The sequence below is a fragment of the Canis aureus genome, chromosome 15 (assembly GCF_053574225.1).
Source record: "Canis aureus isolate CA01 chromosome 15, VMU_Caureus_v.1.0, whole genome shotgun sequence".
NCBI classification, from domain to species: Eukaryota; Metazoa; Chordata; class Mammalia; order Carnivora; family Canidae; genus Canis; species Canis aureus.
Window position 1 is genome coordinate 38124454 of NC_135625.1, and position 24501 is coordinate 38148954.

General features: G+C 38.2%; 1 long non-coding RNA gene across 1 annotated transcript in view; it reads left to right on the top strand.

The window, feature by feature from the left end:
- LOC144284527 (uncharacterized) overlaps positions 1-24501 on the top strand; it is an 87579-nt gene that overhangs the window by 25761 nt on the left and 37317 nt on the right. The window contains exon 2 of the long non-coding RNA XR_013352961.1: positions 18217-18412. This is a non-coding gene — a long non-coding RNA (uncharacterized LOC144284527). The remainder of the gene's footprint in view (positions 1-18216; positions 18413-24501) is intronic.

The following is a 24501-nucleotide window of genomic DNA, read 5'->3' on the forward strand; positions in this document are numbered from 1 at the left end:
CTCAAAACAGGTCTGCTGTGCAACAGATGCCAGACACAAAAGACTGCATACTTTATTAAGCCAAATAGCTGAAATTCTAAAGAAGGCTAATCAAATCTATAGAGACAGAAGTCTAGCAGGAGTTACCTAGAACTGGGGTGGTAGGGAGAATTATTGCAAGGGGAGCAAAGCAACTTTGGGGATGATGGACATGTTCTACCTCTTGATTGTGGTGGTGGCTATATAGTGTACACAGTTTTCAAAATTCACCAAGCCATATATTTAAAATTGTTCCATTTTTTTTCTCTGATTTGTAGTCAGACACATTATCCATTGTGCCACTGGACCCCTTAAAATTGATCCATTTTTAAATATGTAAATTATACTTCAATAAAATTGATTTTAAAAATCCTACGCCTGACACAAGTAATCAAAACAACACATCCATATTATAGAACTCTTAAATGAGAGAATGCTGGGAGGAGGTCCCTCTGGGCAGATTGCACAGAATATAAATAAGAATTTTTACCACTTAGTGGTAACATCAGACTGAATACTTCACAACCAATTTTTAATTGGCTTATCATTTATAAACTTCACTTAATACTTTCAACATACCTTTGTGCAAATATCTATTTGGATAGCAAATTTAAGATCTTTAACTTCAATATATATGCTAACCTAGTCAGAGGATGGCTTTTCCACATTGAACTTGCCATCTTAATTGGAGCCTTACAAAGAGCACATCTCCCACACGGTTAGCCCTTGAACAAAGGTTGCCCATCGCCTGCACAGCTGAAAATCTGCATATAACTTTTGACTCCCTCGAATCTAACTACTAATAGCCCACTGGTGATGAGAAGCCTTACCAATAACCTAAACAGTTGGTTAACACATGTTTTGTATGTTTATGTATTATATACTGTATTCCTAAATAAGCTAGAGAAGAGAAAATGCTATTGGGAATATCATAAGGAAGAGAAAATGCATTTACCGTGAAGTAATGTATTTATTGAAAAAAAATCTGTGTATGAGCAGACCTATGCAGTACAAATTTGTGCCATTCAAGGGTCAACTGCAAATAGACAAGGATATTTCATCAGAGAGATGACATTTAAATTTTTGTACAGTGCAAGTAGAGGAAACAATCCCAAATGATTTGTAGCATTGTCTAAAGTTCACAAAAAAACAATCTTTAAAAAGACAATCATTGTTATAATTCACTTAGATAAATATATATGTGTCCATTCTCATAACCTTAAATAGTGTGTGGAAATAATGATGATCTTTCTGACCCTGAAACCTCCTTGGGAATTTAGGAAGTACAAAGTAAAATATCTTATTCCTAAAATATAAATTTAATGTTTATAATCCAATCTTTATATAAATATTAAATTATCTTATACCTCATTGTGGTAAATTTGAGAAGATATAGTACCAAAGTTTAAACCAAAGTTATCAAACCTGTCTAATTTATCAAGGGATTGACCTTGATTAATATGCATATTAGATAAAATAGTACCTTATCACAATTTGTCATTTATTTACTATGTGTCAGAAGGGTATCAGAAGCTTTTATTAATGCATTTTTATGACTATTTGTTGCTAGTTTGATATTCATTTGCATTTCTTTGTTTCTTATCTAGTAATCTCCCATTGTCAGCACAGCTTGACTTTTTCCGAGCTGGCAGAGAAGTTTTTCTCAAAAGGCCAGTGCACTTAAAGCATTAAAAGTTCGGTTTCTTCCTTCTCTCCTTTAAATTTAAGATATTCTAATTTCTTCATCTCCTCCAGAGTTAGAGAAAGCCATATCAGGGCCATGCTTAAAAATATTTCAAAGTACCTATCCAAAGAATCCTATTAAAGTCTTGGATAAGTTGGGACATTTTTGGTGTGCTCTTTCTCTAATGGAAAAAGCCCTTTTGCCTGGGTTAGAGCCCCAGCTAGGAATATTTATTTATTTTTTAATTTTTTTTTACTTTTTAAAGATTTTATTTATTTATTCATGAGAGACACACACACAGAGAGAGAGAGAGAGGCAGAGACACAGGCAGAGGGAGAAGCAGGCTCCATGCAGGAAGCCCGACGTGGGACTCCATCCCAGGTCTCCAGGATCACACCCTAGGCCAAAGGTGGCGCTAAACTGCTGAGCCACCTGGGCTGTCCTGAGACCAAGTTACTGAGGTAGGGATTTTGGAGTATATCCTCAGAAGGTATGACTCATGATACTTTTGGAGGAAAAAGCAGGAAAAGGCCAGATTATATAGATAACCTTCAACATCTCCAGAAGACAGATATGCATTAATGAGAGCTCTGCAGGCACCAGAGAGGCTGTGTCAATTCCATGTGCTCTGCATTCCACACCTCCTTCAAGTTCATCCACACAATTAATACATACAGCTATTCTGCTGTCCAAGCCATGCCATACTCTTCCAGGTTTAAAAAAAAAAAAAAAAACAGTATTGTTATGCTTATTATATGCTTTCTTCCCCTTAATGGTACATGTGCATGTTCATCTTGGGTAATCATATAGTGTGAAAATAAGACAGATTCTCCTGATCAACAAATGTCTAAGCATGTCCCCTAAAATAATCTGACTACAGATGAAAAGGTGCTAAAGTTATAAACAGACCATTCATTATCATTCTCTTCCCTCCCTAGCTTTTCTCCTTTAGACACACAGAAAATTGACAGCAGTGTGCAAAGGCAAATAATGGGGATTGTATGCAAGCAACCCCTCTAGGAAAGATAGACATAGGCAAGTAGGCAAGCAACTTGTGGATTCTTTCTACTCTGCCCTACTCCACCCCCTCCCCAGGAAAAAAGATCAATAGTATACAATTTGACATGGGGCAAGTTTCTCAACCACAGAGTTGAAGTTGGGCTCATAAAAGAGATCCTCCTTGAACCTTCTGTCAGAAACACGGGAAGGCTTGAGTCAACGGAAATTTCATGAAATCCTACAGATATACAACACAGGATCCTTCTATTAGCACTTTACACTGGTGCAGAGAAACCAGATGGTCATTAATTAGTGACAGAAATCATTCACATCAGTCATGATCCAGAAATAAACCAGACAACCACATAGTTATGAACTAGAAATAATCCAGAAACGTCTCAGCCGGCGTCTGCCATTTACTATACATGGCAACTCATTCTAGGAGCCAAGAAGAGTGGAACAAATAAAGACACCTGTGAAATACATTCACCGAGCACTGCATGTTTGGGACTGCAGTAGCTAAGTCCTCATAGACAGAAAACTGCTAATGCCAATTGAAACCAAAAAAATCCTGTGACTGTCTTGGTCACTGAGTAAGATACTCCCACTGTCACCGCATAATAGACACAAGGCACTCCCTTGCTTTCACAACAACCAGGTTCCCAGAATAAAGATAGAAAGCTGCATCTATTGTTGAGATCATTTTAATAACATTTTTAAAAGGGATCTTTCTGTTGTTCATGGCACATCCGGGAAACAGGACTGTTAGGAATGTACCATTCTGGCTCCAATATACCCAAGTGGGACGCCTTGGTTATTTGTGATTGCTATTATCCTGTGGGTTCCTGTGATGATTGACCAATCTCAGAATGCAAGATTTTCAGAAAGGAAAATCTCTTCCCTCCAGGCTCTTTGTCAAGAGGATTAGTTAGGCTGTTAAAGACAGTATGGCACTTCACTTTTTCATGATGGTTTTATTCTAGTATTTTTGTTACACTGCTATCACTTGGACTGCATTTAAATGCTCCTAAAACTAGTGATAAAGAAGTTATGTCTGTACATTTTCACACAAATCAAAGAAACTGTTTCCTTTTGAAAAAGGAACAGGGGGGGAAAATCATACTTCTTCCTTTCTCCTTCTCCCTTTTCTATCTGCACTCCTCCTCCCATGTGCTCTCTGACCAGAGGCTATGCTGAGGGGTGGGGGAGATGGGTATGTTCTCTTACAACTGGTAATAACTACCATGACTCATACGGGATATTTATTTCATGTTTCCTTCAAGTTGAAAACTGCCTGGTTCCTGGTCAATCTGTGCCGCAAGGGTTAATATGCAGCGGAGGCAAAGCTAACATGGGACAGGCCATAAATGGCTCCAGCTGTGTATAATTAACTGTAATACTGCAGAGTAAATGACTTTTATTGGCAATTGTGTCATAACTTCATTAAAAGTCATATTTACAGCCCTATCATATGAAATGAGTCCTCCTGTATTCTGGAACTTAACGAGCATTCACTTTTTACATTGTTCAATTATCTTCCATCCCTCCACACCCTCCCCCAACTCTTCCTCTCCCTCGTGTGGGAAGCATGAAGCCAAAATAACAACAGGAATCTAATTAGCACCTGGCAGAGGGCCCCTCTTCTAGGGAGTAGCTCCCAAACCACAATAAAACTCTTTCTCCTTGTTTTCAATTATAAATAGGTAACTTCCTTACACAAAGACATTAAGTAACAATCATAAAAACATCAACTTGACTTGATGGAAAGCTTTTGAAGGTTAGGGCTCTAAAAAGAAGTCATGTCTATCGCAATTAGGAGCAAAGTCCGAATCTCCACAGTGGATCTTGGTTACAGGGAAGAAAGGGGACGTTGACAACTGGTTCTGAATCAAACCTTTTCCATTATAACTTCTGTTATCTGAAAGTACCTATCCCCAATTTTTTTTCCTCTGGAGTGGTATATCTAATTAAATCTCTCTCCCCCACCGCCTGACTTTCCTTCCTTTCTCTCTATTCCTTTTATCTTCTTCACTCAGGTCCCAAAGGAAATATCTTGCCTGACCCATCAAGTGATCTAGAAAGTCAATCTCATGATCTCAAGCTCAGCTTTTATTTTATCTCAAATGTTTCCTTGGAGTTTATGGATGTGTAGGGAAATTTTGAGTGTGGAGATACAACGCTGGGAGTGGATTAGCTTTGTTGAAGTTCCAACTGATATCCTTTGTGGTTCAAAGTGAGAATATGAAGTCCCTGTGCATGTTAGCGAGAACATGCTCTGGGGACCCAGGCAGACCTGTATGTTGGGGAATGTGGAGATAGATTTTTATTTCTTATTTCTTCTTTAGGCTTTATTGAGTATCATTGACACTAACACTGTGTAAGATTAAGGTGCATACCATGTTGATTTGATATATTTATTTATTTTTTTAAAAATTTGTTTTCTTTTATTTATTATTTATGATAGTCACAGAGAGAGAGAGAGGCAGAGACATAGGCAGAGGGAAAAGCAGGCTCCATGCACCAGGAGCCCGATGTGGGATTCGATTCCGGGTCTCCAGGATCACGCCCTGGGCCAAAGGCAGGCGCCAAACCGCTGCGCCACCCAGGGATCCCGATTTGATATATTTATAAATTGCAACATGATCACCAGCATAGTATTAGCTATCATCTCCATCTCACCACAGAGTTGCCATTTCTTTCATGCTGAGAACATTTAAGAACTTCTCTCCTAGCAACGTTTAAGTGTATGATGCAGTATTATTAGTTATAATCACCATGCTGTGCATTAGATCCCCAAACTTGGTAATCTTGTAGCTGAGAGTCTATACCCTTTAATCAACATCTGTTTTCTTCACACTCCTAACCCCTGGTAGACACCATTCTACTCTGTTTCTCTGAGTTTGTTCTTTTTAGATCCCACACATAAGTGATATCATACAGTACATGTCTTTCTCTATCTGGCTTATTTCACTTAGCATTCAATCAATATTTTCTTTTTTTTAAGATTTTATTTGTTTTCTTCATGAGAGACACAGAGAGATGCAGAGACATAGGTAGAGGGAGAAGCAGGCTCCTCACAGGAGCCTGATGTGGGTCTCAATCCCCCAACTGGGATCATGCCCTGAGCCAAAGTCAAACGCTCAACCACTGAGCCACCCAGGCATCCCCAATCAATATTTTCTATACTCTTTCTTCCTCTGCCACCTCCCATCCCTCCCTTCTCTCCAGGAGTTCATAATTTCCCTGTACTCTATCTTAATTAAGTTAAAATGTTTGGCATTAATGTTTTGGGCTCTAGATGAATTGAGGGTCACTCCTGACGAAGGGTGCCTATTGATTGACAAGCCAGAATCTGTAAAATAGAGCTGTCTAACATAAAAGAATGTCATGAAAGGTAGTGACATCAAACTCAGTGGGGAAGGTAGTGAGAGAAGTGATAGCCATGGTGGGCATTGGACACGAGGACACCTTACCTCACAAGACCCGCAGGGGTCTAACAGTCTGAGCAGGGGTGATGGATAGAGAGGGTAGGGCCCAAGAACCATTCAAGCACAGCCAGCACTTGCATTTGTGATCAGAAAATGCCCTTGGAAGCTGGCATCATTTTAAACATAATGCCAACACACCGGGGGAGACTTTCCGCTGCCAAGCACACTGTCTGTAGCAAATTCCACTGCACACTTTTACTGCTGCTCTCGGTCCTGCTGCTTTATCTGATTTTAGGCTGACCCTTTATAATTAGCACTTTGGGCTGGTGGTGTTATTTAGGAACACTTTTCCATCATTATTTGGGGATTTAATAAAGCTTAGAAATCCTGTGAGTAGGAGCAACATCTAATACATTTTTTTCTTCTCTTCTGTTTTTTTTTTTTTTTAAGCTGAGGATCAAGATTCATTATTGGGTCGTAAAATCTTTTAGCTGGATTGCAATCAGTATTTAAACATTTTTTTTTTTTTTTTAGGTAGGATGAAGTAGAAGAAAATAGAAAATAAAGTACAATAATAAGGGCAAGTGTAGGTCTGTGAAATGTTATAGATATGTAGTGGGTGTGGGTGGAATGCTGTAAAATGTGCTTCAAAGTTGGAAAATCACTGCTAGAATGGTCAGGCCCCAGAGTTAGCAAGCACCAGGCTTGGGGCAGGCTGCCCAGTCTCACCATGTCATTGCTTTATTGTAATCTGCTCTTCTAAGTGCTGTTTATCTTCATCTTCCTCATCAGCAAAATGAGCCCAGCAGCACAAGAACAGAAATAAAATTTCAGGAAAAGACACATAATGGGGGGTGTCGATTCTAAAGGAAGCAAGGAAATATTTGTCTCATTGTTGCTCACCTGGGCTCTCGCAGTTAATTAGCCCCAATCCCTTTCCATATAAAGTAGCAGTCGTTTGACTTCTCATATCCAAATCAACTCTCAAATACAAATATCTGCATTTAGATGCAATGACCTACAGTGTGTCTGTAACAAGGTAATTAAGTATGACTTGCAGGGTGGCCTTTACTTGCTCTTTGCCAAGTGTTCCTGGACAAGTCATTCCAAATGCTTTGAAATGAGGGGCCTCAGGAGAGGTCCACGGCGAATGTCAGTAGATACATTCTGGTTCAACATCAAGTTCAGGTAAGGGGACCAGATATGGGCAATGCCGAGGAAAGAGGAAGATGTTAGGGATATTCCCAGCTGATTCCTGGGAGAGAATATAATTTTGTTGGTCGCTGGCCCTGACGTGACTGGTTAAAAATTATGCTCTGTTTCTGACATCTCTGATCAAACACATCTTTCTTGCTTCCTAGCTTCTAGCATCCCCTCTTCCAGAGGCTGGATTTTAGGTGCCAGGCAATAACATATAGTGTGCTCCATCTATTTAAAAACAGACTCCGGGAAAAAAAAAAAGGCGATCAATAAGTGATGGCAGATCCCTGTTGAACACTAGATTTTCATATCCCCAAACTGCCACACTGTTGAAGCAGGCAAATAGATCTCACGCAAGAACCATAGGACGCCCTTGCACATGTCCAAACAGATGGCTTGCCGGCAGAGGCATCTGCTCCAATTTCAGTCAGGGCAGTGAGGTGGGGGGCAAAGAGAATGCCCTCTAGAATCTGGGACGGCTCCTGGAGACCTCTGTGCCTTTCACTGCAAAGGGGTTACTTTCTTCAAACTTCTCACATACTTTTCTCTTCTTCTTGACTTCTTGACTTACTCGAAAAGAAAGGGAAGAAAATGTGTATACGTAGTTTTTCTTTTCCTTTCTTTTCTTTTTTTCCAGAAAGGTAAAGAGAATAGGAAAAACACAACAGAGGCATCAAAGAGAGGAGGGGAAGAGAAAAAAAAAAAAAAAAGCAAGATCCAAAAATAGAAGCCCTATTTAAACCATGTCCTGCTACTTTCTTCTCTCTGCTCTGCGATAGGACTTTTTTTCTTCTGTAACTTATTGAAAATTCCGGAGAACAGCCAATTATTTGGATGTGAGGAGCACAGTAATTAAAGAACACATGACCACTGCTACAGCCCACCAATATCTTTCCTTCTTTTCTCAAAGAACAGAGAGAAATAATAAAATGAGAAGATCCTGCTCTGCTCCTCAAGTGGACTCAACACAATTAGTCATTAGGCTATTTGCAGCTGAATTCCCTGCGCCACCCCTCCGCCTGGCTTTACGCTGTAAAGACAATCTATTAGTTCATCAGTCTTGCTCTTTCTGGACACCTCTGGAAGCTCTAAAGTTGACAGATGTCTGTTTTTCATAACCAAGACGGCTGCCTCTACCATGTCCTCTACATTTTAACAAATTACTTGAAGATACAATTGAATTGAGAGAAGGTGAGTCAGTTCAGTACAAGAGGCTTCTACTTACATGTGACATACGCTGTGCTGTAGCTGTAAGCGTGTGGATACAGTACTTGGTTAGAATCTCAGCTCTGCTGAGTAAGGCTATGTGATCTTGTGCAAATCCCTCTCCATTGCTTCATTTTCTGCCCTGAATGGAAGAGAAAAAAAGCTATACCTCTTTCTCAGGGCTACTGTGAGGATTAAGTGAGTGCATTCATGCAGCAGAGCTAGGATGGCACAGGGCGTATTTTTGAGGGTTAGCTTTTATACAATGAGGAGGAGGTAGAAGGGGAGGCATAAGCTTTACCCCAAAGACTGAGAGACAGTACAAACATTACCACATACAGAGGCCTTTGGGTTTCAGGTCTGAGCTCATTATTCATTTGCAAACACAATCTTCCTTGGGAAGGGAACCGTGACTTAGAAGGTGGAGCAAGAACCAGGAAGAACAATGTGATCATTAATTTTATGTGTCAACTTGGCTACACGGTAGCCCAGTTTTGGGTCAAACTCCCATTTAAATGTTGTTGGGGCGGTGCCTGGATGACTCAGTCCACTAAGCATCTGCTTTCAGCTCAGGTCATGGTCCTAGAGTCCTGGGATCAAGTCTTCCATTGGGCTCCCTACTCAGTGGGGAACCTGCTTCTCTCTCTGCCTCTGCTGCTCCCTTTGCTTGTGTTCTCTCTCGATCACTCTCTCTCTCTCTCTCTCTCTAAAAAAAAAAAAAATGAAATTTTAAAAGATATTGCTGTGAAGGTATTTTTTTAGATGTGATTAACATATACTTCAGCAGACTTTGAGTAGATTACCCTCCATCATGTGGGTGGGCCTCATCCAATCAGTTGAAGGTCCTAGAAGAAAAGACTGAAGTCCTCCAAAAAAGGAGTTCCTCCAGACGGCCTTTGGGCTCTAGGTGCAGTATCAGCTCTTCCCTGGGTCTGCAGGCTACCCGCATTTTTCAGACTTGGTAGCGGCCCCTACAATTGTATGAACCAATTCATTAAGATAAATCTCTCTAGACAGAGGGAGGTGGAGATACATACGTCTATGTATATATGTACATATGTATCTTTTTCTAAAAATATACATTTTTTATGTCGTCATATATGTGTATACATGCATGTTATTCTCTACACACACACACACATACTATTACTGGGGTATCTTGGTAGAGGGAATAAGTATGTGTTTTGTGTGCTAGAATATATATATATCATTTCTAGTCAGAGTGTTGGTTGTGGCTATGTTTTTAAAAGCCCACAAAAAAAATAAAAATAAAATAAAATAAAAAATAAATAAATAAATAAATAAAAGCCCACAGATTTCTTAACACTCTTGTTGTAGGAATTAGCATCTATTTCCTCTCAGCTGCGGTCTTGTCAGGCTTGTGGCTTCTTGGACCACTAGAATAAGGTGGGACTGTGGCTGTGTGATTGCCGAGACTGGGCCATAGAAGAAAATGCCATTCTGTCTGGTGTGCTTGGAGAATGCACACCTGTTGCCCTGAGCTGCTGCAGAGCAAGTCCAACCACCGTGAGGTGGCTGTGCTCTGAGAAAGCCAAGCTCCATAGAGAGGTCACACTTCAGTTTGCCAGCTTAGCCCTCAGGACCTCCCCGCCAAAGCACCAGATGTGTGAATAAAGAAGCCTTCAGGTGATTCCAGCCACAGAGTCATCTCTAGCTATCAAAGATTCCCAGTTGAGTTCCTACATGCTAGGGGACAGAGATAAGCAATTAACACTGTTGAACATTATTGGAGCCCTGTGTTCCCAAAAAGCAGTGATGTTGGAGAAATCCTCCTACCCTCATATGCCAGGAAACACCTAACCATAAGGGACCACCCTGACCTCACATTATTCGAGCTAACACCCAATCAATTCTTCCTCATGACTCCCGTAGGACTTATTGATGAGTGCCCTGTGTACCTGCCTCTGTAAAATCCTAGACCCCTTTTTATTCCCTCTGGAATGTTCCTCATTAATGAACATTCTTCCTTATTTCGAAAGCATGAACAAAATCACATCTTTAGTTCAGGTGCGTTTTTGTCTTCAACCATTCTGAGTGCTTTCCTCAACACTTGACCCACAAAAATCTGTGAGCATAATGATGTTAGTTTCAGTTTTCAATGGGATTCAGTTTTTTTTTTCCACAAGAAAAATAACCAGAACTTATAGTTATCTCTATGCTTCAAAGTTAAAAATTTCACCAGGTTAATTTAATTAGTCTTTACTTATATCCTCACATGTACTCAGGAATTTTTTTTTATATTTTATTTATTTGAGAAAGAGCAAGCTAGAGAGAGAGCATGAGCAGAGGGAGGGGCAGAAGGAGAAGCAGACCTCCCACTGAGCAGGGAGCCAACGTGGGACTCCATGCCAGGACCCCAGGATCATGACCTGAGCCAAAGGCCAACACCTAATTGACTGAACCACTCAGGTGCCCCCTCAGGAATGTTTTAATCTGTGGAATCATGACTTTGTTGAATACAAAGGAACGATTCTATCATGTTTTAAATTATTGGTTCTGTTTGTCTTCTTTCTCAGAGACACCAATTATGTGTATGTTACATCATTACTCATTCTCTTCTATATATATCATCAGGACTCCATTTTTCTCTCTTTTCTTTTCCAATAAATTCTGAAATGTGTGTTAGTTTGCCTTCCATCACACACACTGATTTAATTTCCACTAGATTCAAACATGTTCTTTAATGCTTCAATGCTGACATTAAATCTATGATTATAGTTTTAGATTTTTTTAAATCCTTTTTTTGCTTCACTTTTTAAACAATTGTGTGCTTCTATGCAAGCCTCTTTTTCATATCAAATATTAATCTTTTGGTTTTTGTATTTCATCTGTAATTTCTTATTATATACAGCCCATCTTTCTTTGAAAATTTGAGTACAGAGTGATATATTTTAAAATTTATTTTCTGCCATGTCTTTAAAAAATATGTATATATCCTTTATGTACAGTTTGAGAGCTTTATTCTCCATTTTTTATGTTGCAGGTTTTTTACTGATTCCATTTTTTTTTCTAATTTCCTAATCACCAAACAAGAAAACATACATCCAGCCCTGGAGTGGTTTACTCATTGTCTCTCTGGTTGCTTTAGAATTCTCTTCTCTAATCGCAAGCTGTAGATTTTGAAGATTCATGCATGCCCTAACCATGCTTCAGGTGTTTTATTGTCTCTTATTTAAAGTAAATTTGCAGACATATGGCTAGATCATCTAATCTCAATATATAATATTTCTTTGTAATCCTGAGTTCAATCTGTTTTTTCTTTGGACTGTTTTTTGCCTTTTAAAAATATTATTGGCAGAAAGTGTAAATAATAAACTATAACTCACAGCATACACACTTCTGGGGCTTTTCTTGGTTCTGTCCTTTCTGTGGAAAGGACAATCTACCCCACCCACCCCCCCAGTTTATGTGTTGCTCGGGACTGTTGTTTTTGTGAGAATTTTTTTGTGTTAGGAAGGCTTTACAAAAGGATTTTTTTTCTTTTTTAAAGATTTTATTTATTTGAAATAGAGAGAGAGAGAGCACATGAGAGAGAGCATGAGTGGGTAGGGGTGGGCAAAGGGAGAAGCAAACTTCTCTGCTGAGCGGGGAGCCTGATGCTGGGGTCTATCCCAGGACCTAGAGATCATGACCTGAGCTAAAGGCAGATGCTTAAACCAACTGAAGCTATGCAGGTGCCTCACGAAAGGATCTTTAAACTTGACTCTGTGAAATGCTGACCTTTCTCATTCATTCATAGCTTGGCTGTTGACTCTGTTGGGTGATCTGATCCTTTTGCACATTTATGTTCATATTTCACAACATAGATGTATGGTGTACTTGTGCCTCCATAACACTGAAGTATCTGTATTTCATTGTATTATTTAGTAACATGAGAGTTCCTGGTATTAAATATGCAAAGTGGCTTGAGAGTCTTTAAATAGGGGCAAAGTGAAAATTGTTGCTTATTTATTATTGCTATAAGGGAAGCCATTTAGGATTACTCTCCTGCCTTCTTCCAATTAGTGCCCATCTCAGCAGCATTTTCCCTGTGCTTTTGTAAAGGTTAAGCTACTTCGCTGAACTTCAAATCTTCAGTCGGTGTAGCCCTAAATAGGAACACAAAATTCTGCCTCATTAGGTCCCATGTGAAAGATAATGTTTACTTGATCCTCTCCCCTAAAAATTGTTCCATTTTTATTTCCAGCCCCCCATAACCACACCTGTTTGCAGCTTGAGAGTTCTTAAGCTGGTATTTATGCACTTACACAGAAGGTAATAAGGACCAAAAAAAAAAACAGAGACCTAAATCGACAAGTTTTACTTTTGATTCTAAGTCAGTGTCATGTTACCTCATGCCTTACGTTTCAAAATGTGGTCCCTAAGCCAGCAGCATCAGCATTACCCTCAAGCTTGTGAGAAATGCTTAATCCCGGCCCCATCTGGAACTTTTGAGTCAGAATCTACATTTTTAACACGATCCTCAGGTGATTTATGGGCAGTGAAGCATAAGAAACATTGTTCCTTCCCATTCCTGCCTGACAAGTCCCAGAGAGGAACTTTGAATACTCTGCTTTGCTTCAGTTGTGCTGTCCACACATGACAGTGGGCTGGGTAGGTAAATGTTCATCCTTCCAGACATCTTCTTGTCCTTGTTTTTATAAAAATTCTAATCATTGGATATTGCCAGAGAAATAGTGATTAGCTTCTAGGCCTCATTGGTCAGGGTAGGTAAGCAGCAATAAGCTTACATCCTAAAAAGAGGATCAGATGGGTCCAATAAGAAACTTAATATCCTATTACTGCCTTTAATATCAAGTAGATGGAAGTTTTGTTTCATCGACTGACCAAATGAGTAGAGGCCCCTGCTAGATTCTCTTAAAGTAAAGGGGATCTCTAACCAGGTTTGTTTGTTGAAGAAATACAATCAAGAACTTCAGACTACATTTTAGAAAAGGCAGCTTCTCAAAACTCTCACTCAGATTCATTTCAGGATATAGCAAGGGAAGTGAATGCTTCCTGTATATGTGTTTCAAGGAAGGAATTGTCAGGGGGTTTTATTGCATTGGTCTGATGTGTGAAGTGTGTGAAGTTCTTCTTTGGGTTTTATTTCCTGAGAAGACATCAGGCAGGTCACCAAAAATGATCTGTGTTTCCAAAGAGAAAAAAAAAAAAAAAAAAGGAAGTTGCAAATTTGCTACACAAACTTTATCAAACAAACTTTATTTTTTCCCTTATTAAAGCATAACAATAACAGGTCCTGGCATCTTTCACTAACAGAATTTAAATCAGATTTGATTTTTTGAAAAAATATCTGTTCATGTTCAACTCTTTAAGAATATACCTATTAGATTACCTGACACATATCCACTTCAAATCTTCATTCATTCATTAAATCATTCATATATTGTCCTCTGTGTGCTGGACATTGTCTTCAAAATGGTTTTCTTCCTTCCTTTCTCTGACTATTCTATTTTGTGTTCTTCATGCTTATTCACCCAAGGCCAATCCTTCCAAACCGATTCCAGTCTATCACCTCCCTAACTTAAGTCTGCCCTCAGCTCTCTGGTTGCCAAAGGAATGTAAAAGTCAGTGGAAGAACAAGATTTCCATGTTTTGGCTGACTTTTCACATAGTCATTTGAAAGGAAAAGTTCCATGCTTTCTTTCTATGTAAGTCAGCTTTGTTTCATGCCCCTGGCTAAACTCCACACTGAGTGATTTCAACTGCTAGAGGTTAATTTTCCTGTAATAGCCTCATTGTGATAGAGAGTTTGGGAAATTACAAAAATTAGATGCACTACTAATTGGCCTGTCTGGTTTTGGAGCTGCTCCCTGGGTTATATAACACAGTCAGAGGAGGCTGTAGCAAGGCTAGATTTGATTCCCAAACCAACACTTACCAAGACAGTTAGATGAGAGGAAAGAAAATTGTTCCAAACAGAACCACATAAGTGTGTTATTTTCTTTCTTTTAATTGGCTAGGAAAAGGTACTAGAGAGATCTATTCCCTTCACTAGGACCTGGAACAGTATGTCAACAAATATTTCTGGGCACCTGCTTCACCCACTTCCTAGCTGAGCCAGCAGGAAATACAAAAGAAGGATACACCACTCCCTAATCTTAAGGGGCTTACCTTGGAGAGGAGAAAATATCAAATCATGTCACCAAACAGTGAGGTTTCGAATTTGCTCAAAGAATAATTTAGATGTATAGTGAAAATGATCTTAATATTTTTTCTAATTCATCTGAGTTTTGTGATAAACCCTACCCTGGGGCAACTGAACTTTACTGGATGATAATAATACTGCAATTGTTTTTTTATCTAAAAATTTCCCGCCCAGACTCTTTGTTCTATGCAAAGTTCTTCCTCCCAAACATAGCTGGCCAAAGAGTGGTTTTGGAAGACTCAGTTTCTTTCAGCCATTGCCCATTCTTTTAGATTTTACTCCCACCTCACTACTGCAAAATGGTATTTGGATGACAGAGGCAGCTTAGTGCATTTTAATGGAAGTTTAGGAAAAGTAGAGGAGTCCTTCAATCTACCCTAGATCATCCATCCCTGGATGGCCATGTAGAGTGGCCCAGTGGTTCTGCTTTCTTGTCTAGTCCCAGTGAGGGGTGATTTATCTGGCTCTCAGAGTGAGCAGGTGCCTCTGTCTTAAAGTTTTAGCCCAGCGCTGTCTTTTTTCTCCTAATGTATCTTCCGGAAAGAAAGAAGGAAAGTGGGGTGAGTGGGAAAGACAGGGAGTTGGTGGGGAAATCAGTATCAGGAAGTATATGAGAAAATTGCATGAATATATTTTCAAAATATTACCCCCTTGTGATTTATATGAAATTGTTAAAATATAATGAAAAACAGCATGTAATGAAGTACTCAAGTTTATTCTGTATATTTTATGCATTGCCATATTCAGATACAAGAGAGATGAGATGAAATTTGGTGGTAGTATGCGGGGAGTAGTCATGGAGTCTAGCATGGGCATGATTTGGGTGAACAGGTAGGGTTGCAGACCCTGAAAAGTATCAATGGAAGGATCTTCAAGCAACACGTGAAACCAAGCAGGGCTTTGTTATTGTCTTTGGTGACTTCCTGATTTTTTCCTTGGGAATGGTTTCCCAGGAATAATAGGAAATGAATTAACAGTATCTCCTCATGTGGCAGTGAGATTGGGTTGAGTCTGCATAGACTTGAGTATGTGGCAACTGGTAGGCCAACTGGACTGTTGGTTAAGAGTGACCAGAAGTAATTCTCTTGTAATCTGATTCTGTGAAGATGAGGTTCTTATTAGAGAATCTTTCTTCTTCCATTTTTAAAAGGAGACAAGTGTGCTCTGAGCAACTCCAAAGCTCACCTGGCTGTGAAGGTAAAGGCTTTCCTTTTCCTTTGCTCTGTAACCTCATCTTTATTTTTCTCCCAGCCCAGATGCTGACCTTGAAGACGTTTTATTTTACCCTTGAGCTTCCCTCAGGCTTCTCTTTGTCTTATAGCAGATTCAAGTCTAAAATGAATTTTAAGTGATTTGCTAGGAAGAAACAAGTTATAGTAAGAATATTGTGCAACCTCTTTCTGACCTTAAATCCTCTTAAACCACCGAGAAAAGGACTGTGGTGTGTCGAGTCTAGGGCTAAATGTTCTCCTAGAAAACAAACAAACAAACAAACAAAACATGAGTAAGTATCTTTTCTAAGATTAACTTCCTGACAATTGCTGTGGCTTCTTTTATTTGTGCTTTGAGGAAGCAAAAGAAGAGGTAATTAAGGAGTGGATTATAATATAATCACCCTGAATACAATTCTTTCTTATATTTATAGCCATGCCAAAAATCCAAGCTGGGCCCTCAGTGATTCTTTCATTAGGGAAAGCCCAAAAATCAGGTGCACAACTTTCTACCAGAGTTCCAGCAATTCTATTCTAGTGCATTAGGCTTGATAGTGTGTGTTTGGGTGGAAATTAGTGTTACTATCTATATCCTGTCTCCCTTAGAATCTCTCTAAAAATCTTGTTTTTAAGAGGAGGAAAAAAATCCATGGAGTAACGGAGTGTATCAGCAGGAATTCTAATCTTATTTTAGCATTCTTTAGAATGTGTCATTGAAAAGGCAGACTCCCCAAAATTCCATCAAGGGGGCTTGCCAAAATCCCAGCAAGTGTCCTGAGAACTGCCAGAGGAGCACTAGTTATTAGACAGATTTTAATTTGTGCAAATCCATTAACAAAAATCTCTAATTAAAAAAAAATCAATAGATGCCTGTGACATTAACCAGGAAAATCTAATAGAGGACCATTAAATTTTTTTTTCTATTCAATTAACTTGAACACAACACGATGGACTCAACAGATACTTTAATTAGATGCATATGAAAAGAAATTTTGCAAAATTAAACAGACTCTCTATTTGCAACTGATATGAGGAAAACTGCAGTAGAAGATTTGCTCAAATCCCTAATGACTGGTAATTTCCTTGAGAGGGACGTGAATTCTTAGACAACATCCTTACAAATCAATCCTTCCCCAAGAGGCTGTCCTTTGTCAAGAAATAATACACTGTGCTGCCTGCTTCTTTCTCTATTCTTTTTTTCTCCCCCCCTGGGTGAGATATTCATGTGGGAAGCACAAAAGGTAAGTTTCAAGGGACTTGACCAGAATCACTACTCCAGCCTCTTCACAGAAAAAATGACCCAAAATATATGGCTCTAGAGCAGCCCGGGTGGCTCAGCAGTTTAGCGCCAACTTTGGCCCAGGACGTGATCTTGGAGACCCAGGATCAAGTCCCACATTGGGCTCCCTGCATGGAGCCTGCTTCTCTCTCTGCCTGTGTCTCTGCCCTGCCCCCCTCTCTCTCTCTGTGTGTGTGTCTCCCATGAATAAATAAAATCTTATATATATATATATATATATATATATATATATATATATATGTATATATCTCCCTAATTTACAGAGTAAACATGTGTCCCAGATCGTCCTGGACCATCTCAATTTATGCCTGTTGCCTTGGCATAGTTATTAATATCACTCTGTTTTGCTCTCAATAGTGTCTTGGTTAGGACAATAAATTATACAGTCATCCTACTAACCCATCAACCACCCCCACTATCTATTTCATACTTCCAGGGTGGGCCTTCCAACTTTTGGTGGAAATACAGGATTTCCCTGCTCAAAGAGGTTAAAATTTGGGAAATTAAGAAGTGCCCATTGTTGTCTATGTAAGAGGCATGCAAAAACACTTGCTCCTCAATTGGTTGTCTTCTTTTTCCATCCTGGCCTTCCACCTCCAAATTTACCCTCAATGTTTTTTTCCATTTAGGATTAGTGTTGAAATCTTTTGAGATGAGTTTAACATAATTTCCACTACAGAGATTCTCAACTCCTAGGTGGTTCTGGTCTTTTTAACTTAAAGAATCATGTTTCTCATCTAAACTAACTTATTAGTTAACAGTATATTATGTATGCTTGGGAAGGCTATATGTAAAATGGTGGATTGTCATTCTACTAGCTAATCTCCAAGTTGACTCCCCCTGATGCCTGCTTCCTGATATTTACATTCTTGTGTAGGATTGTACCAGGATTGGTTTTTGTGACCAATAAATGGTAGTTTGTTATTCTAAGATTAGCTAATAAAATTTTGCATTTTCTATTTTGTATGTAATTACTCACCTTGTCTCTCTCTCTCTTTCAGATTACTTGCTTTGGGGGAGACATGTTGTTAGCTATGTTGTAAACAACCATAGCAAGAAGCTGAAGTCCCTGGTCAATCACAAGCAAGGAGCCAAGAATTTCCAACTGCCATATGAGTGAGCTTGGAAGTAGACTCTCCAGGTCCAGTTGATCCTTGAAGTGACTATAGTTTTCATCAATGGCTTAATTGAAACTTAGTAAGAAACCATGAGCCTGGACCTCCTAGATTCCTAACCCTCAGAAACTGTGTGAGATAACAAATATCTGTTGTTCTAAAGTGCTAAATTTCAGGATAATTTGTTATGCAGCAATAGCTAACTGATCCAGTCAAAACCCCTGTGTCCTGGGGGGATATTGTCAGAAAGGATTAATATGGTGCCCAAACAAAAAAGTCAATACCATATTTATGAAATAAAAGGATAAAATGTGGGCATAATCCATCTATCAACTTAAGAAATATTTCTTGATCACTACAATGTGCCAGGTGCTGTATTATACACTGCACTAGGTACTAAGGACATAAGAATGATGTGCAAAGGATATAAAGATGAGAAAAATAGGAAATTGCTAATCAGTCTCTGCATACATGACTTTGGAAGGACAAGTAGGTGAAAGTGGATATAGGGCCAATAAGTGCTAAATATATTGTGAACTTAAAACTCTTATTGCTACTATTTAATTTATGCATATGAGTATATATCACTCAAACATCAAATAATTCCCTGATAAGACAAATGACAACAGATAAGACAAATTGTTTTCCCCCAGTTTAGAGAGTCACCAAAATAAAACTGTGATGTTTATCACTAAGAGAAATTTCTATATTAACATACTAATAGAATGATTGGATTTAGTGAAATTGTGAATACATGCCGATAAATTTATCTGGGGTTAATTTACCTGCGGGCTTCGCTAAAGAAGACGAGGTGAAGACCAGGCAGTGAGGGAAACTAGCCCTGAAATTTGGATATAGCTTCTTAATTTGATCATTAAAAATGGGAGCCGTGGATTATCACTGACTTCTTTAATGGTCTGAAAGAAGCAATTTAGTGCCTCATATTTCCATTAGCATACATTCAGTGGCAATGATAGTACTGAGCTAGACATATCAGGAAGATTTCAAAAATAAATCGTAGTGTGGGATAAGACTTACAGAAGAGAGTTATCACCTCTCTTGAAGTAAGAGAGGGTAAGGATTTGCCTTTTCATTTCCTGTGCCTTGTCATCAGAGTGGCAAGGAAATTCTTGGCTATGACTGTGAGAGTCACACTCAGTGAGCTGCAGATCGGGTTGATTTTCTGGTGGGAAAGGGCAGTATTCTTCTACCTGTGGTACCATGGATGCCCTTGCTCTGCACGCTAATGAAGACTCAGTGCTGACAAATCCAAAGTAATCACCACCCTTTTCATCTTCCCTTCTTTCCCCAAAGCTTAAACTAATAATAATAACCATTTTAAAGCTTTCTCATGGGAAAGTTGGGCTCGGCTAGAAGGGAAATCAATTGTTCTTAGGACAGCTATTATTGTAAGAATTAATCACCGCTATTTGCAATTACTGTACCATACAATTATCACTAATATTTATGCCGCTTTGACTGCTGCTGGAGACCGCGCTGCCTCTATTGCTATTACTCCAGAACAGAGAGGCAGAGCAGTAAAATAAATGAAACCAAAGGATGGAGATGACAGGTTGAGGGGATCCGATTCTCCCACTGTCAGGCCAAGATGTATTAAACAGCTCTTGCCTGCTCAAGTCACAACAGCAACCCACTCAGAGCTGCAAGTTCTGCTTTGAAAGAAAAGAAAGGAACTCAAATAGGTTTGAGAGGACACAAATTAGAATAATTCTCAGCCTTAAAATCTATTTTCTGAGCCTGCATATCTCAGTTCTTCTAAAGAGTATGGTTCTTTGTCATAGAAAAAAAAAAAAAGTCAGCCTCTCCCTATTTTGAAATGAGCAGCTTGCAATGTACTGATTGGACTCTTGGGGTGACTCCTCACATCTGTGTGACTAAGAGATATCTGGTCTCTCTACTGGAGGGGAATATTTAAGATTTTAGGTATTAGTTTTCACCCAGCAATAAACAAACGACAAGGCTTTATTTTCCTCATTTATTTATCCAGCATCAATTTATAATTAAAATATATTTAAAGTTGTTTATAACTCTTATTTTTAAAATAATTACAGACTTACACAAAAATGGAAAAAAAATTGTATTAAAATATCTGTACAATCTTCACCCAGATTCTCCCAAATCATAGTATGATTACCCAAATCAGGAAGTGTAACACTGAAACCCCAATATCTAATCCACAGACCTGCAAATTTCACCAATTTTCCCATTAATGTCCTTTTTTTTCAATCCGGGATCAGATCCAGGACCTCCCATTGTACACAGTCGTCCTTAGTCTACTTTTATCTGGAACAATCCTCATTCTTTTTTTGTCTTTGATACTCTGATGCTTTGCAAAGTAGTGTCTGATTATTTGCAAAATGTTTCCTTGAGATTGCTCATGTTATGCTTTCTGGGGGCTGAAATAGCACAGAAATTAAGTAGTGTCCTCAGGAGTGTTATCCTATCTACCACAAGACACATGAAATTTACAGGTGATTTTTTTTTAATTTTTGTTTTTTTTTAATTAAGCTTTTATTTTGAGATAAACATAGAATCACAAGAAGTTAAAAAAATAATACAGATAATCTCTATATAGCCTTTATCAGTTCCCTCCCAAGTTAGCAACTTCCAAAATCATAGTTCAATATCACACCAGGACGTTGACATTGATGGGCAAGAAACAGAACATTTCCATCAACACAAAGATCCCTCTTTTTGCCCTTCTATAGCCACACACACTTCTTTCCTCCTTCACCCTCTTTTTAATCTATGGCAGTCACTATTATGTTCTCCATTTTTATAACGTTGACATTTTGAGAATTTTTTATAAATGGAATCATATATTATGTAACCTTTTGGGACTGGCTATTTTCCATTCTGTGTAGTTCCCTGGAGACTCACGGGGTGTGTGTGTGTGTGTGTGTGTGTGTGTGTGTGTGTGTGTCAATAGTTTGTTTCTTTTTATTGCTGAGTACTACTTCATAGTATGGATGTATCACACCGTGTAATCCTTGAAGGACATTTGGGTTGCTTCAGTTTGGGGCTATTAAGGAAAAAGCTGCCATAAACATTTCTGTACAGGTTTTCATGTGATCATAAGTTTTCTGGGATGAATGCCCGCAGCACAATTTCTGGTTGATGTGGTAGTTGCATGTTTAGTTTTGTTTTAAGAAACTGCCAAAATGTTTCCCGAATTGGCTGTACTATTTTATATTCTGACTTTCCATGTATAAGTGATCTAATTTTCCTCATATTTACTAACATTTGGTATTGTCACTATTTCTAATTCAGCCATTCTGATAGGTGTGTAGGGATAACACTCATTTTAATTTCCTTTTTGCACATGGCTGATAATGTTTAGTATCTTTTTTTATGCTTATTTGCCATGAGTATATCCTCTTTGATGAAATGTCTGTTCACATCTTTGCCCATGTTCTAATAAGATTATTTGTTTTTCTGTTATGTTTTGAACGTTCTTTACATATTTTAGATACTAGTCTGTTGCTGGTTATGTGGTTTGTAAATATGTTATCCTAGACTGTAATCTGTATTTTCATCTTCTTAATGCACTCTTTTACAGAGAAGTTTTTAATTTCGATGAAGCCCAATTTGTCAAATTTTTCCTTTATGGATCATGCTTTTTGTATCAAATCTAAGACTTCTTTGCCTAACCTTGCCTAGAGATCTTAAAGATTCTCTATTTTTTTCCAAAAGTTTTAGAGTTTTGTGTTTTTTCACTCAAGGCCATAATCTGTTTTGGTTTGATTTTTGTCTCAGGTGTGAGACTTAGAAGAAGTTCATTCTTTTTTTGGCAGGCGGGGGTGCAGGAATGCCCATTTGCTTCAGTACCAGTTGGAAAAAGCTATTTTTTTCTTCATTGAATTGCTTTTGCATCTTTGTTAAAATTAAATTAGGCATTTTTGTTCACGGTTATTTCTGAGTTCTTCATTCCATTATTAAAAGTATGTGTCTCTCCTTTTACCAAACCCGTAGTCCTGATTACTGTGGCTATATAAACTTAGACTAAATCCTCCCTCTTTATTCTTTTTCAAATTAGTTCTATTCTAGTTCCTTTGAGTCTCCATATAAACTTGTGAATAATCTTGTTTATCTCTACTAAATATCTTGCTGGTGTTTTGAGAGGAATTGTGGTAAACTTGTTTATCACTCTGGGGAGAATTGACATCTTTTCTATGTTGAGTCTTCCAATCCATGAACACAGAATGTCTCTCCATATTTAGATCTTTTATTTCTCTCACCAGCAATTTGGTACTTTTCAGCATGCAAGTTCTGTACTTATTTTGTGAAATTCACACTTATTTTGTTTGCCTTTTGAGTTTACAAATGGCACTATGTTTTTAATTTCAATGCTCACACTTTGATTGATAGCATATGGGTATACAATCCCTGAAATAAACTTGTACAAATATATTTTTATGTTGCTCAAGGTATATCTTCAACATAAATTCCTTAGAAGTGGGCTTAATGGGTCAAAAGGTAGGTGAATATATAACTATGTTAAATGTTATGAAGGATAATATTAACTTGTATTTTGCATTTCCACAGCAGTGTATGAGAGGGCTTATTCCCGATAGCCTCACTAACAGAATGTATTGTCAGACTTGGAAAGGTTTTGCCAATATGATGGATGACAAACTGCATTTCAGTGTCATTTTGATTTGTGTTTCTACAATTATAAGCGAGGTGAAATATATATTTGTACACTTAAGAGCCATTATTTAATGCTATCGTGAATAGTCTGTTTATGTATTTTCTCATTTTTATATGAAGTGTTTGGTCCCTTCTGTTTCAATTTTAAGGATTTTACATATTGTTGGGATATCAATGTACTTTGTGTGTTGCAAATGCTTTCTCTGAATTCCCTAATAGTCTTTTAACTTTTTGGTGTTGGCTTTTTTTTTAAAAAAAAAAAACATGCTTTTTAAACATATTATGTCATCAAATGTACAATTTTTTTTAATCTTTGAATTTTAAATTCTATTTAGAAAGCCTTTCCCGATATTGAGGTTAAAGAGAGATTCACCCATGTTTTCCTTCAGTTCTTGCTGGTCTTATTTTTCATTTTGAGATTGCTGATCTATTTAAAGTTTATTCTTGTGTATGGTGTGAGGAATGGTCCCAGTTTTATCTTTTTCCCAGGGGTTGCTTAGTTGCCCCTGTGCTATTTATTTAAAAAAGAAATCTATTGTTTCCCCAGTGATTTGAGACACCACATTTGTCATATACCAAATATCTACATGTACCAATGTCTGTTTTTGGACATTCTATTCCATTGGTCTGGTTGTCCATTCATACTCCAGTATCACACTGTCAAATATTCATTCACCAATACTCTGTGTATCACTTCCTTGCTAGAGAATGTAAGCCTGTGAGCTGCCTTTTGATATATGGTAGCTTGCTGAGAAGGACAGGGTCCTTGGGCCTGTGCTATCACACTTCTGCCAACATGTGACTTTGTCTTCTCCGCTTTCAAAGGCACAGTTCTAACAATTGTAAATTAGAGAGGATGACAACATGCATTTCAGATGCTTATGAGGCTTAACTAAAGCAATGTATGTGAGACTTCATTGGTAACTATTATTGTTATTAATACACGCAGTGCAGTATATATGATGGTATTTAAGAGGCCAGGTCTTACAGTAAGGCAGTGATGGAGTTCACTCTCCTATTAGGGGTATGACCTTGAGCAAGGTAACTTAGTCTTTCTGAGTCTTAGATTTCTCATTTTGAAATGCAGATGATAATTATAACTCTATGATCAGGTTATAAGGATTTATTATAACACTGTATGTAGAGCACTTAAAAGACTGTCTGACACACTGTTCATGTTTGATTAATGTTAGATTTTTCCTTTATTAATCTATATAATATCGCTAACAACTTTTGGAGTGAAAGAATATTCCATTGCCAGAGACTGAAAGGTGTTTGCAGAGGCTATTCTGTGTATACATCTCACCTATAAAGCATCCAAATTAGTGAAATCCAGACTAGTTGGTAATCCATTTCATTTAAAAACATGTAAATAAATAATTCTTTGCTTGGCCCCTTGTAGACACAGTACCAGTCTCTGTTGCCCTGACCACATGTGTTTAGTGGCTTTACCTCTGGATCTAGAACACACGTCAAATAGCTAGACTCAATTATGGTAGC